Source organism: Mustela nigripes, chromosome 5 (genome assembly GCF_022355385.1).
Source record: "Mustela nigripes isolate SB6536 chromosome 5, MUSNIG.SB6536, whole genome shotgun sequence".
Lineage (NCBI taxonomy): Eukaryota > Metazoa > Chordata > Mammalia > Carnivora > Mustelidae > Mustela > Mustela nigripes.
In genome coordinates, this window is record NC_081561.1 from 139,363,690 (window position 1) to 139,376,026 (window position 12,337).

The window sequence follows — 12,337 nt, forward strand, 5'->3', positions numbered from 1 at the left end:
AGCAAATTTAACAATCTGGAAGAAATGGATGCATTCCTAGAGACATATAAACTACCAAAACTGAACCAGAAAGAAATAGAAAACCTGAACAGACCCAGTGAGGAGGTTGAAGCAGTCATAAAAAATCTCCCAATGAACAAGAGCTCAGGGCCAGCTTCCCAGGGGAATTCTACCAAACATTTAAAGAAGAATTAATACCTATTCTCCTGAAACTGTTGCAAAAAATAGAAATGGAAGGAAAACTTCCAAACATTACCTTGATCCTAAAACCAGACAAAGACCCCATCAAGAAGGACAATTACAGACTATATCCTTGATGAACACAGATGCAAAAATTCTCACCAAAATACTAGCCAATAGGATCCAACAGTACATTAAAAGGATTATTCATCACAACCAAGTGGGATTTATTCCTGGGTTGCAAAATCAATCAATGTGATACAATTCATTAATAAAAGAAAGAACAAGAACCATATGATACTCTCAATAGGTGCTGAAAAAGTATTTGACAAAGTACAGCATCCTTTCTTGATCAAAACTTTTTAAAGTGTAGGGATAGATGGTACATACCTCAATATCATCAAAGCCATCTATGGAAAACCCACAGCAAATATCATTCTCAATGGGGAAAAACTGAGAGTTTTCCCCCTAACATCAGGAACATAGCAACAATGTCCACTATTGCCACTGCTATTCAACATAGTACTAGAAGTCCTAGCCTTGGCAATCAGACAACAAAAAGAAATAAAAGGCATCCGAATCAGCAAAGAAGTCAAACTCTCACTCTTTGCAGATGATATGATACTTTATGTGGAAAACCCAAAAGACTCCACTCCAAAACTGCTAGAACTCATACAGGAATTCAGAAATCGTCAGGATATAAAATCAATGTACAGAAATCATTGCATTTCTAACAACAAGAAGACAAAAGAAAGAGAAATTAATGAGTTGATCCCATTTACAATTGTACTCAAAACCATAAGATACCTAGGAGTAAACCTACCCAAAGAGGCAAAGAATCTATACTCAGAAAACTATAAAGTATTCATGAAAGAAATTGAGGAAGACACAAAGAAATGGAAAAATGTTCCATGCTCATGGATTGGAAGAACAAATATTGTTCTATCCTACCTAAAGCAATCTACACATTTAACATAATTTCCTATCAAAATACCATCAATTTTTTTCAAAGAAATAGAACAAATAATCCTAAATTTTATATGGAACCAAAAAAAATCCCACATAGCCAGAGGAATATTGAAAAAGAAAACCAAAGTTGGTGGCATCACAACTCCAGACTTCAAGATCTATTACAAAGCTGTCATCATCAAGACAATATGATACTGGCACAAAAACAGACACATAGTTCAGTGGAACAGAATAGAGAGCCCAGAAATGAACCCTCAACTCTATGATCAACTAATCTTCAACAAGGCAGGAAAGAATGTCCAATAGAGAAAAGACAGTCTTTTCAACAAATGGTCTTGGGGAAATTGGACAGCCACATTCAGAAGAATGAAACTGGACCCTTTCCTTACACCACACACAAAAATAGACTCAAAATGGATGAAATACCTCAATGTAAGACAGGAATCCATCAAAATCCTTGAAGAAAACACAGGCAGCAACCTCTTTGACCTCAGCCACAGCAACTACTTCTTAGAAACATCACCAAAAGCAACTGACGCAAGGGCAAAAATGAACTACTGGGACTTCATCAAGATCAAAATATTTTGCACAGCATAGGAAACAGTCAACAAAACCAAAAGACAACTAACAGAATAGGAGAAGATATTCACAAATGACATATCAGATAAAGGGCTAGTATCCAAAATCTATAAAGAACTTACCAAACTCAACACCCAAAGAACAAATAATCCAATCAAGAAATGGGCAGAAGAAATGAACAGACATTTCTGCAAAGAAGACATCCAAATGGCTAACAGACACAAGAAAATGTGCTCAACATCACTCAGTATCAGGGAAATACACACCAAAACAACAGTGAGATACTACCTCACACCAGTCAGAATGGCTAAAATTAACAAGTCAGGAAATGACAGAAGTTGGTGAGGATGCAGAGAAAGGGGAGCCCTCCTACACTGCTGGTGGGAATGCAAGGTAGTGCAGCCACTCTGGAAAACAGCATGGAGGTTCCTCAAAAAGTTGAAAATAGAGCTACTCTGCAACCCAGCAATCACACTACTGGGTATTTACCCTAAAGATACAAATGCAGTGATCCAAAGGGGCACGTGCACCCCAATGTTTATAGCAGCAATGTCCACAATAGCCAAACTATGGAAAGAACCTAGATGTCCGTCAACAGATGAATGGATAAAAAAGTGGTATGTATACACGATGGAATACTATGCAGCCATCAAAAGAAAGGAAATCTTGCCATTTGCAATGACGTGGATGGAACTAGAGGGTATTCTGCTGAGCGAAATAAGTCAATGAGAGAAAGACAATTATCATAGATCTCTCTGATATGAGGAATTTGAGAGGCAGGGCACAGGGAGGAGACATGAAGGGTAGGGAGGGGAAAAAATGACACAAGATGGGATTGGGAGGGAGAAAAACGATAAGAGACTCTTAATTTCATGAAACCAATTGAGGGTTGCTGGTGGATAGGGGTAGGGGGGTAGGGAGAGGGTGGTTGGTTTGTGGACATTGGGGAGGGTATGTGCTATGGTGAGTGCTGTGAAATGTGTAAGCCTGAAGATTTACAGACCTGTACCCCTAGGGCAAATAATACATTATATGTTAATTTAAAAAAAAAATTTAAATCCTTTATCAGGACTGGAGCTGTACTATGTATCATTCCTGGTTTCTGTTTTAAGAAATCTGGTAAACGGGGATGCCTGGGTGGCTCAATGAGTTAAGCATCTGCCTTCAGCTCAGGTCATGATCCCAGGATCCTGGGTTCTAGAGCCCCCAGTCAGGCTCCTTGCTCAGGAGAGAGCCTGCTTCTCCCTCTACCTGCAGCTCTCCCTGTTTGTGCTCACCCTCTCTCTGGCAAAAAAATTAATTAATTAATTAATTAATTAAGAAAGGAAGAAAGAGGAGGGAAGGAAGGAAGGAGAGAAAAGAAAGGAAAGGAAAAGAAAAGAAAATTCAATACACTGGCAAAAGGGGAAAGAGGAGTCCTCTCTTCTCCTTCCAGGCAAAGAACTAAATCTTTTGCATTTTGTACCCCCTTTACGGGGCTCAGCACTCCCAAAGTGTTCATTGTGTGATAAACTCTGGGTGTTTCTGAAAATATGGACAGACTATAGACAATCTCAGGCATTATGCTAAGCTAAAGATACTGCAGCCTCTTCACTGTCAAAGATCAATTATAATCTATTAGTTCAACAATTTTCATCCCATCAAAATTAAAAAATAGATGGATTTTACATGACTAATGAGCTACTCTGCTCCACGGACTCATAATCTGCATTTTAAAGTATCTGTATTCACAAGCACAGGGTGAACTGAACCTCATTGGTGTTATTGTTTCTGACTTTCTAGTAATTAATGGGAATTTCTCAAATTGTCTGAATCGCTATTTAAATGATTTATATAATGGACCTTCAGAGTTGCTGTTACAATCTATCACATTGTAATGAAGTAACTTAGGTGTGTTTATTACCAATTTATAGCGAAAATGGCAGACTGGAGGTTATAAAACTTTTTTTCCTCCTGGTTTCCTTACCATTCTACCACTCTGTGATTGGAATAAATAGGACATATCTTAACCCATGAGACATTTGCAGTTTGAAGCCATAGATATTTTATTTGGGGCGCTGGCCAGTCCCTTGTGATTTATGACATTATTTCATTACAAATTGCTGTAAGGACAACCATCGCTCACCCACGAGGTGTTGTGCATTTACTCATAAATTTCCAGGAATGAGACAGTGTATGTGCCAGGAATGATAAAATACTGTTTACTTTTCCCTCCTCTGACTCTTAAAACAAAAGGATGTTTTAGGAAATGGGGTTTAGGAGTCCAGCCTGAGAAAGAGGCACTAGACCATACCAGCATGTGCATATCTTAGGTGTAAGGCAAAGCGAGACATCCACTATCTCTGCCAAACTTTAAGAAGAGGAACAATATTTGTACTATCTCTGCATTAGTACAGTCAGAAATCTACAGTAATGGAGCCGAGTATCTGCAGAAATATAAATCCTCTAGGGTTAAGACAAAGCCTTATTCAAATTTGGGATTCCCTAAGTCTATTAAGTTTAGCACCTGGCAAAAGATGGTTGTTCAATAAACTTGAAATTTGAGTTAATCTCTACAGGAGTTTAAATTGTGAAATAAATATTTGACAAATAAGAAATCTTTATTTGAAGGGTACATACAAGAAGGAGGTCTTGTGCAATTGTAAGGTATTTGTAACACGATTTGAGGTATTGAGCATAATGCCATCTTGCATTCTGTATCTTTTAATTTTCTTTCACATTTCTCAAATATTGCAAAAATGCAAAATGATGATTTTTCATCTGACTTGTTTTGAGAGACTATGAAGAAATAACCTTCTTAAAAATAAAGAATGCTTGGTAATAATTAACAAATACAGGTATTTCTTAATACGGCAAACTCAAATGTATGACATATGGATTCCCCTAGATTCTTGTGCATTAAAATTTTTAATAAAAAACATTTCAAGTTAGAATGATTGAGTTTTTCTAGTTGGTTATGTTACACAGAGATTCATCCAGGAATGTGAGACTCTCAAAGCATTTTGTTCCATTGAAGCATTAAATTTCTTACAATATATTCTTTCCTTTTGGGTTCATTTGTTGTCTTCCATCCAAAATATTTTACAAGTTTGTTTATCAGGACATCAAATTAAAACTCTTCTTTATCTTTGCATGTCTGAAAATGTCATTTTTTCCTTAATACATTTCCTTAATACATTTTAAAAATGTCATTTTTTCCTTAATACATCTCCTTAATACATTTACCTTAATACTTAATACATTTACCTAATTTGCATGTAACTCCTTTTATTTAGGTGAGTTTCAAAAATGTAAATGCTCATAACACCATAGTCAAGACACAGGGGTGCCTGGGTGGCTTAGTCAGGTAAGCATCAATTGATGTGTTCCTCAATTAATATGTGGATAAAGAAGATGTGAGATATATATATATATATAATGAAATACTAGTCACGCATAAAAAGGTATGAAATCTTGCCATTTGCCACAACAAGGATGGAGCTAAGAGTATAAAGCTAAGTGAAGTAGGTCAGTCAGAGTAAGACAAATACCCTATGATCTCACTCATACATGGTATTTAAGAAACTAAAACAAACAAGCATAGGGGGAAAAAGAGAGAGAGAGGCAAACCAAGAAACAGACTCTTAACTACAAGAACACACCGATGGTTATGGGAGGTAGAGGGCGATGGGTGAAACAGGTGATGGGGATGAAGGAGTATACCTGCTGGGATGAGCACTGGGTGATGTGCAGTGCTCAACCACTCTATTATGCTGCATGTTAACCAATTTAAATAAAATTTTTTTTAATTTTTTAATTTTAAAATAATGTAAAAATAGAGGCACCTGGGTGGCTCAATCAATTGACTGTGGCTCTTGATGGCAGCTAAGGTCATAGTCTCAGGTTGTGAAACGGAGCCCCACATCAGGCTCCATGCTGGGCCTAAGATTCTGTCTGTCTCCCTGCCCCTCCCACCTCACCCTCCCCTCTCTCTTAAAAAAAAAAAAAAAGACACAGACATTTCCATTACCCCCCAAAGATTCATTGTGCCCCTTTGTACTCCATTCCCCATGTCAACCTCATCCCTAGGCAACCACAGATCTGTTTTATGTCACTACGGAGTATTTGACAGTACATACACTTTTGTATCAGATTTCTTTCATTCAGCATGACTTGAAAAACACATTCTGTATATTTGAATACTTTGTTCCTTTTTACTTCTATGTAATATTCCACATGAAGAATATATTACATATTATGTATCTACTCACTGATAATATTTGAGGTTATTTCCACATTGTGGCTATTGTGTTAAATCTGTCATCAACATTTTGTATAAATATTAATGTAAATATATGTTTTTGTTTCTTTGGGGTAAATACCTAAGAGTTGAATGCCTTGGCATATGATCATTTAAGCTTATGTTTAACTTTTAAGAAACTGCCAGATTTCCGAATTGGTTGAATCATTTTGTATTCTCAGTTGCAGTTCATGAGAGGTCTACTCACATCCTTGTCAACACTTGGCATTGTCAGTCTTTAAATTTAGCTCTTCTGTAAGTAGTGGTTTCTCACTGTGGCTTGGTGGTGGTGGTTGGTTTTTTTGCATTTCCTTGATGACTACTCAGACTAAGCATCTTTTCATATGTTCACCAACCACCCATTTATCTTCTTTTTAAAATTTTTTGTAAAAATAATTTTTTGTTTTGTATTGCATTGTCTTTTTTGTTATTGAATTGTAAGCATTCTTTATATATTCTGTATAGAAGCCTTTTAAAGACAAATGGGTAGCAAACATCTTTCTTCTTTTCTTTTTCTTAATGGTATTTTTACAGAGCAAGAGTTTTTCATTTTTATAAAGTTCAATTTATCAATTTTTTCATGATAATTTTATCTGTGTCCTTTCATGCTTATCTGTGTCCTTTCTGAGAAAGTTTTGTCTTTCCTAAATTCAAAAAGATTTTTCCCTATGTATTTTTTCCCATATTCTTCCAGTTTTGTAGTGTTAGCTTTTCTATTTTGTTTCATGTTAGGGTTTCATGTGGCTTTTGGTTTTGTCATTGTTGTTATTGTTTTAGGGTTTTTCATTTGTATTTTACACCTATTCTGAAAAGATAATTTACTAGGTGCAGAAATCTAGTTTGGCAGTTGTTTTCTCTCAGCACCTTTAAGATATTATTCCATCCTCTGGTATCTCATGTTCCTGATGAATAATCAGCTGTCAGTCTGATTGTTGTTGCTTTGTATGTGATCTATGTTTCTCTCAGATACCTTTTAACTTATATATTCTTACCTTTCTGTAGTTTCACTAACATGTATCTGGATGTGAGGGGTTTTTCCTCTCCTTAACAATTAAGATGTCCTTTTCACCCCAGGATTTGTGCCTACCTTTGGATCCATTATTTTTTCAAATATTGCTTCTCAGGGTGCCTGGATGGTTCAGTCAGTTAAGTGTCTGAATCTTGATCACAACTCAGATCTTGATCTCAGGGTTGTGCATTTAAGCCCTTTCGTTGGGCTCCATGCTGGGTGTGGAGCCTAATTAAAATTTTGTTCATGGGGCGCCTGGGTGGCTCAGTGGGTTAAGCCTCTGCCTTCAGCTCAGGTCATGATCCCAGGGTGCTGGGATCGAGCCCCACATCGGGCTCTCTGCTCAGTGGGGAGCCTGCTTCCTCCTCTCTCTCTGCCTCACTGCCTACTTGTGATCTCTCTCTCTGTCCAATAAATAAATAAAATCTTTTTTAAAAAATTTGTTCATATATATGTGTATATATCTACATATATACACATATATTTTATATGTATATACACATATACTTTATATACATATACATACACAGATGTATTTTATACACACACACACACACACACACACACATTGCATCCCTTCCAGGTTTGCTGTAGTTTGTCAATTAGCAACAATTTATAATTTCCCGACTTGCCCTCTACATCCCTCTTATAATTCCTTTCATAGTTCATTTTTCTTTATTTCTCAATGTTGCATTCCACCTGCCTTGCAAATTTCTGGCTTCCATCTCACCTTCTTCTACTATATCCAGTTCAATATTTCATTTATAGGGACTGGTTTTTTATTTCAATGACTGTATTTTTCATTTCCAAGATTTCTGACTCATTTATATTTATACCCATTTTTCTTAATGTAATTGCCTATTTAATTCATGTTTTGTTTGTCATTGCTCTTTTACCTTATCAAAGGTTGTAAATGTATTTATTTGAAAGTAAGTTTCAGATTCTTGTAGTTCTTTATAGTTTCCGGGTATGAGTTCTTCCAGTTTTGTTGGAGAGTTCACACTGCGTGGGAGTTGCCTACCTAACAGTCATTCCCTTCCTGCTTCTTTGCTAATAAAACCCAGTTTTATCTCGAGTAGCAATGCCTCCAGCCTATAGATCTGACAGGTCCAAGACGGTTGTGACTATTTGTTTCCCTTGGCCACACATTCAATTTCCCAGGCTCCCCTGGAATGAAGGGAGGCCATGTGACCCAGTTCTGTCCGACAAGGTATAATGGAGAGTCCGCTTGGGAGCTCCTGGGAAGGTAGGAATTACAGGATCCGGAGCTGCACCAGCCATCTTACAACCGTAAAGCAACAAACGAGAAAACTAGCAGAAAAGACAAAGAGAGAGCTTGGATCCATGATGGCATTGTTGAGCTGCGAGACCATCCTGAGATAGCTTGCCTTCAGTTCTTATTATTAAAAAAGAAAATAAGCGTCCATATAGTGTAGGACACGATTATTTGCTGCTAAAATCATTCCAAACCAGTAGAGTAGTTGTTTCCCCTCCCATGGTGGTGGGATGCCTCAGCCTTGCTCCCAGGAGATCTGCAGCTCAGAAGTACAGCGCCACCTGCTGGGTGCTTGTTGTTCCTGACCCCAAGCCAGGACGAACCTGGTCCACCTCCCAGTCTTGCAGGAGCTGACTCCACCCTCTGCCATCGGTCTGAGTTGTTAAGGCTGAAACTCCACATGGGCTGGTTGAAATTCTCGAAGCTTCCAGTCACACTCCCAGCATGGGCTTCCTGACAAGCACACCAAGTAGGACTCACCACTCACCTACCCTTGCTTCCCTCCCACTTGGAATCCTCTATCCCAAATTTAATCCTTCTACCCCCTCCTCAGGCCTCCACACTCAGCTACTGCTACTGCTTTGGGGCTCTACTCCCCACCAGTCCTGGGAGGTTTCCCTCCTTCCCTTTAGCACAGCTAACTTTTGTTTATAAGTCATAAACTTATAAACTCCTTCCCTTTAGCACAGCTAACTTTTGTTTATAAGTTCTAACTTTTGTTTATAAGTCATTCCTGTATGTGTGAGACATAATTTTCCGCATTTATTCACTTTGACAAGTTGCCTGAAGTCCGCCCCAATGCATTTTTTTAAATTATTGTATTGTTGTATTTGGGATTCTTACAAATAGGCTTATTCTTATAAAAGCTTGGAATTGCTAAAACATATAAAAATAAAAATCAACATTACCCCACCACAACTGTTAACATTTTGATGTGTTTCTTTCTAGTCTTTTTTCTATGCATACTGATAAACGCATTGTTTTATAAGATAATGTAATAATACCCAGCATTATAACTTGCTTTTTTTCACTTAATATATTAGGGCGCTCTCATATGTGTGTGTATATATATATATATATATGTATTTGTATATAATGTTTATAAAATATATAAATACAATCTATTAAATATATATGATAATCTATATGTCTCTGTATCCCATAAACCATAGACATCTACCATACTTTTCTTACTCCTCTATTATGGATATTTGTTGTTTTTCATTTGTACCTACTATACATACTGTAGCATCATAAATATTTCAATATTTCCTTAGGATAAAGTGCTAGAAATAGGATTACCAAGACAAAAGATATGAACATTTTTAAATATATATACACATTGCCAAAGCTCTCGCCCAACAAATGTTCATCCTCTCAAACTCTGAGTGTAATGCTGCTTTAAATTTGCCAATTTGATAGATAAAAAAGTCTCAGTGTTCTTTTAATTTACATTTCTTTGATACTCACAAGTTTGAATATTTTTCATATGTTAATTAGCCATTTGTCTTTCCTTTCAGTGCATCTTAAATAAGATTGTATTTACTTACAACTTTGCAAAAACAGTTATTTCACAAATCAAACCAAAACACCTGATTATGCATAGTAAGCGTATAAACCAGCCTCCAAAGAGTCCATGCTGGTATCTGTTTTATAAAGGATCTCCTGCTCATGCAAGTTGAAACATCTTCTTCATTGTATTTCAGGTCCAAATTATAATTAGGCTCTGTCTTTAGGTAAATCACAATCAAGGGAAAAGGAGTGGAGAGAAGATATGTATATAAACACAAGGGACCAAATTTTAGATATACAGAGATAGCTGTACCTCTGCAGATATAGATGTACACAAATGAGTGTATATTGGTCTACAAATAATTCATATATAATTAACCACAGGTGTGGATGATTTTTGATCTGAAAATTTCAATATAATTATATATTTTCATAATCTCTGGTCATGTGCAAACTTGTTTTCAAAATCTATTAAAACCCCAGTTGAGGGGTGCCGGTGTGGCTCAGTCGGACTCTTAGTTTTGGCTCAGGTCATGATCTCTGGGTCATGAGATCAGGCCCTACATTGGGCCCCACACGCTCAGCGTGGAGTCTGCTTTGAGATTCTTTCTCCCCCTCAACTGGCCCTCCCCGCTCTCTGGAAGAAAGAAAGAAAGAATTTTTTTTTTTTTAATGCAGTTGATATACCCATTTGAAAATTCTACCAGCCACCATTTTATTGCAAAAACTACAAGTCAGACCTAAGCTCTGTCTTCCAATGAGCTAAGGACAAGTGCTATGTGGTTAATCGTGAAGAATCCTCAATTCGTATTCTCAATAAAGCAACAGGCATTGAATACTGTCTATGGAAACTGAAATGCTAAAGCATTCAGGAAGGTCATTATAGGAAATGAGTCTGGTTGCAGGTTTTGAGAAGGTGGGGCGCTCTTCTGAGCAGAGGAGCAAGAAAGGCTTGATGTTCAGAAAGACAGGAGGCAGTGGTTATATGTAAGGGTTCAGGAGACCCACAGGGTTCAGATCCCTCTCCACCGTGCTCCCAGCATGTCCTCTACAGTAAGCACTTCATGGGCTCACTCCAGGATTTAACAGCACGCACAAAGTCATATGGTAGGGATTCAGAGTTGTACCTCTCAACATTATTACAATAACAGTGTAAGGATCACCAGGAGGCTGGACAGTGACACTGGTGGGAAACGTGGCAGGGATGGGGTAGAGCAGGTGAATGGGGTTCAGGACCACAGGAGGGCTACTGGGAGCTGCAGCCAAGCCTTGAGAACACAAAGTGGTCTTAGAGTAGTGCAGGAGGCAGGTAGGTTCCTTCAAGGTTCACGGGGCATGACATGATGAAAACAATTGAGAGACTCTATCACTCTAGTGAAAACAGCATGCCCGGAAGTGTTTTACCACATAATGAAAAATCGCCTGTCACTTTGCAGGGGACTGTGACCTCACAGGAGAAACAGGACCCGAGGGCCCAGCTCCAGGTGGGGAGCCAAACTCAGCCTGCTGCAGCAGACTGCCAAGGAGCCAGGGTCAGTTTGCTAAAATGTGTCTTTTATAGTGACTTATCAAAATTGAGGTATGCTGCGGAGCAGAGGCAGGAAATAGCCATAGTGGGGCTGAGTGCTTAGACCCAGGCCAGTACATTTCTGAATGCAGTGCTATGCTTTCACAAACAATCGGGCATTGCTGTCTTTGTCTGACTGAGGCTCTAGCTTCTCTGATGACACATATCTTCCTGCTCTACCAGGCACTCTGAGCTTCCCGGAGCCATCCCAGCATCACCATATTTCAAGACACCCAAGTCTACTAAATAATGTGCTGAGGGGAATAGTTTGAGTTAAAACACCTACAGTTGTAAGGCTTTTCAGAAGTCTGTGCCCCTCCCTCCAGGTAAGGAGAGAAACCCTGCTTATAAACACTCCCACCCAAGTCATAAACATGCCCCCCATTTGCCACTTTATGTGAAGGTCTTATACTAATGCAGAGTTAGGGAAAATGCTCTCCCAGCTTTTGTTGGGTTCCTATTTGAAATGATTTTTAATTCCTTTCTTTCCTGGGGCTCCTGGGTGGCACAGTCAGTTAAGCACCTAACCTTGGTTTCGGCTCAGGTTGTGATCTCAGGGTCGTGAGACTGAGCTCCAGGCTCAGCGGGCAGTCTGCTTGGGATCCTCTCTCCTCTTCTGCCCCGCCCGCTTGTGAGCTCTCTCTCTCTCTCTCAAAAGAAATAAATAAATCTTTAATTCCTTTCTTTCCTCTTCTAATCTACTCCTTTTTGCCATTGCACATATCTGAATTATGTAAACATTCATGTTAACAGGCCAATTTCTTAACACACTTCTTTTTCTTCCTTTGATGGAGACCCAGAAAAATTATACCCCATAAGTGAAGATGAAAATTTGACCTAATATTTCAACCACTATTTTAAATGCATCTCTTGATCATTACCAAAATATCTCACTGAAGAATTAACCCAAAGAACATTATCCCTTTTTTTTTTCAATTTTAATCATTTGTTCTTGTACTTTAGTTA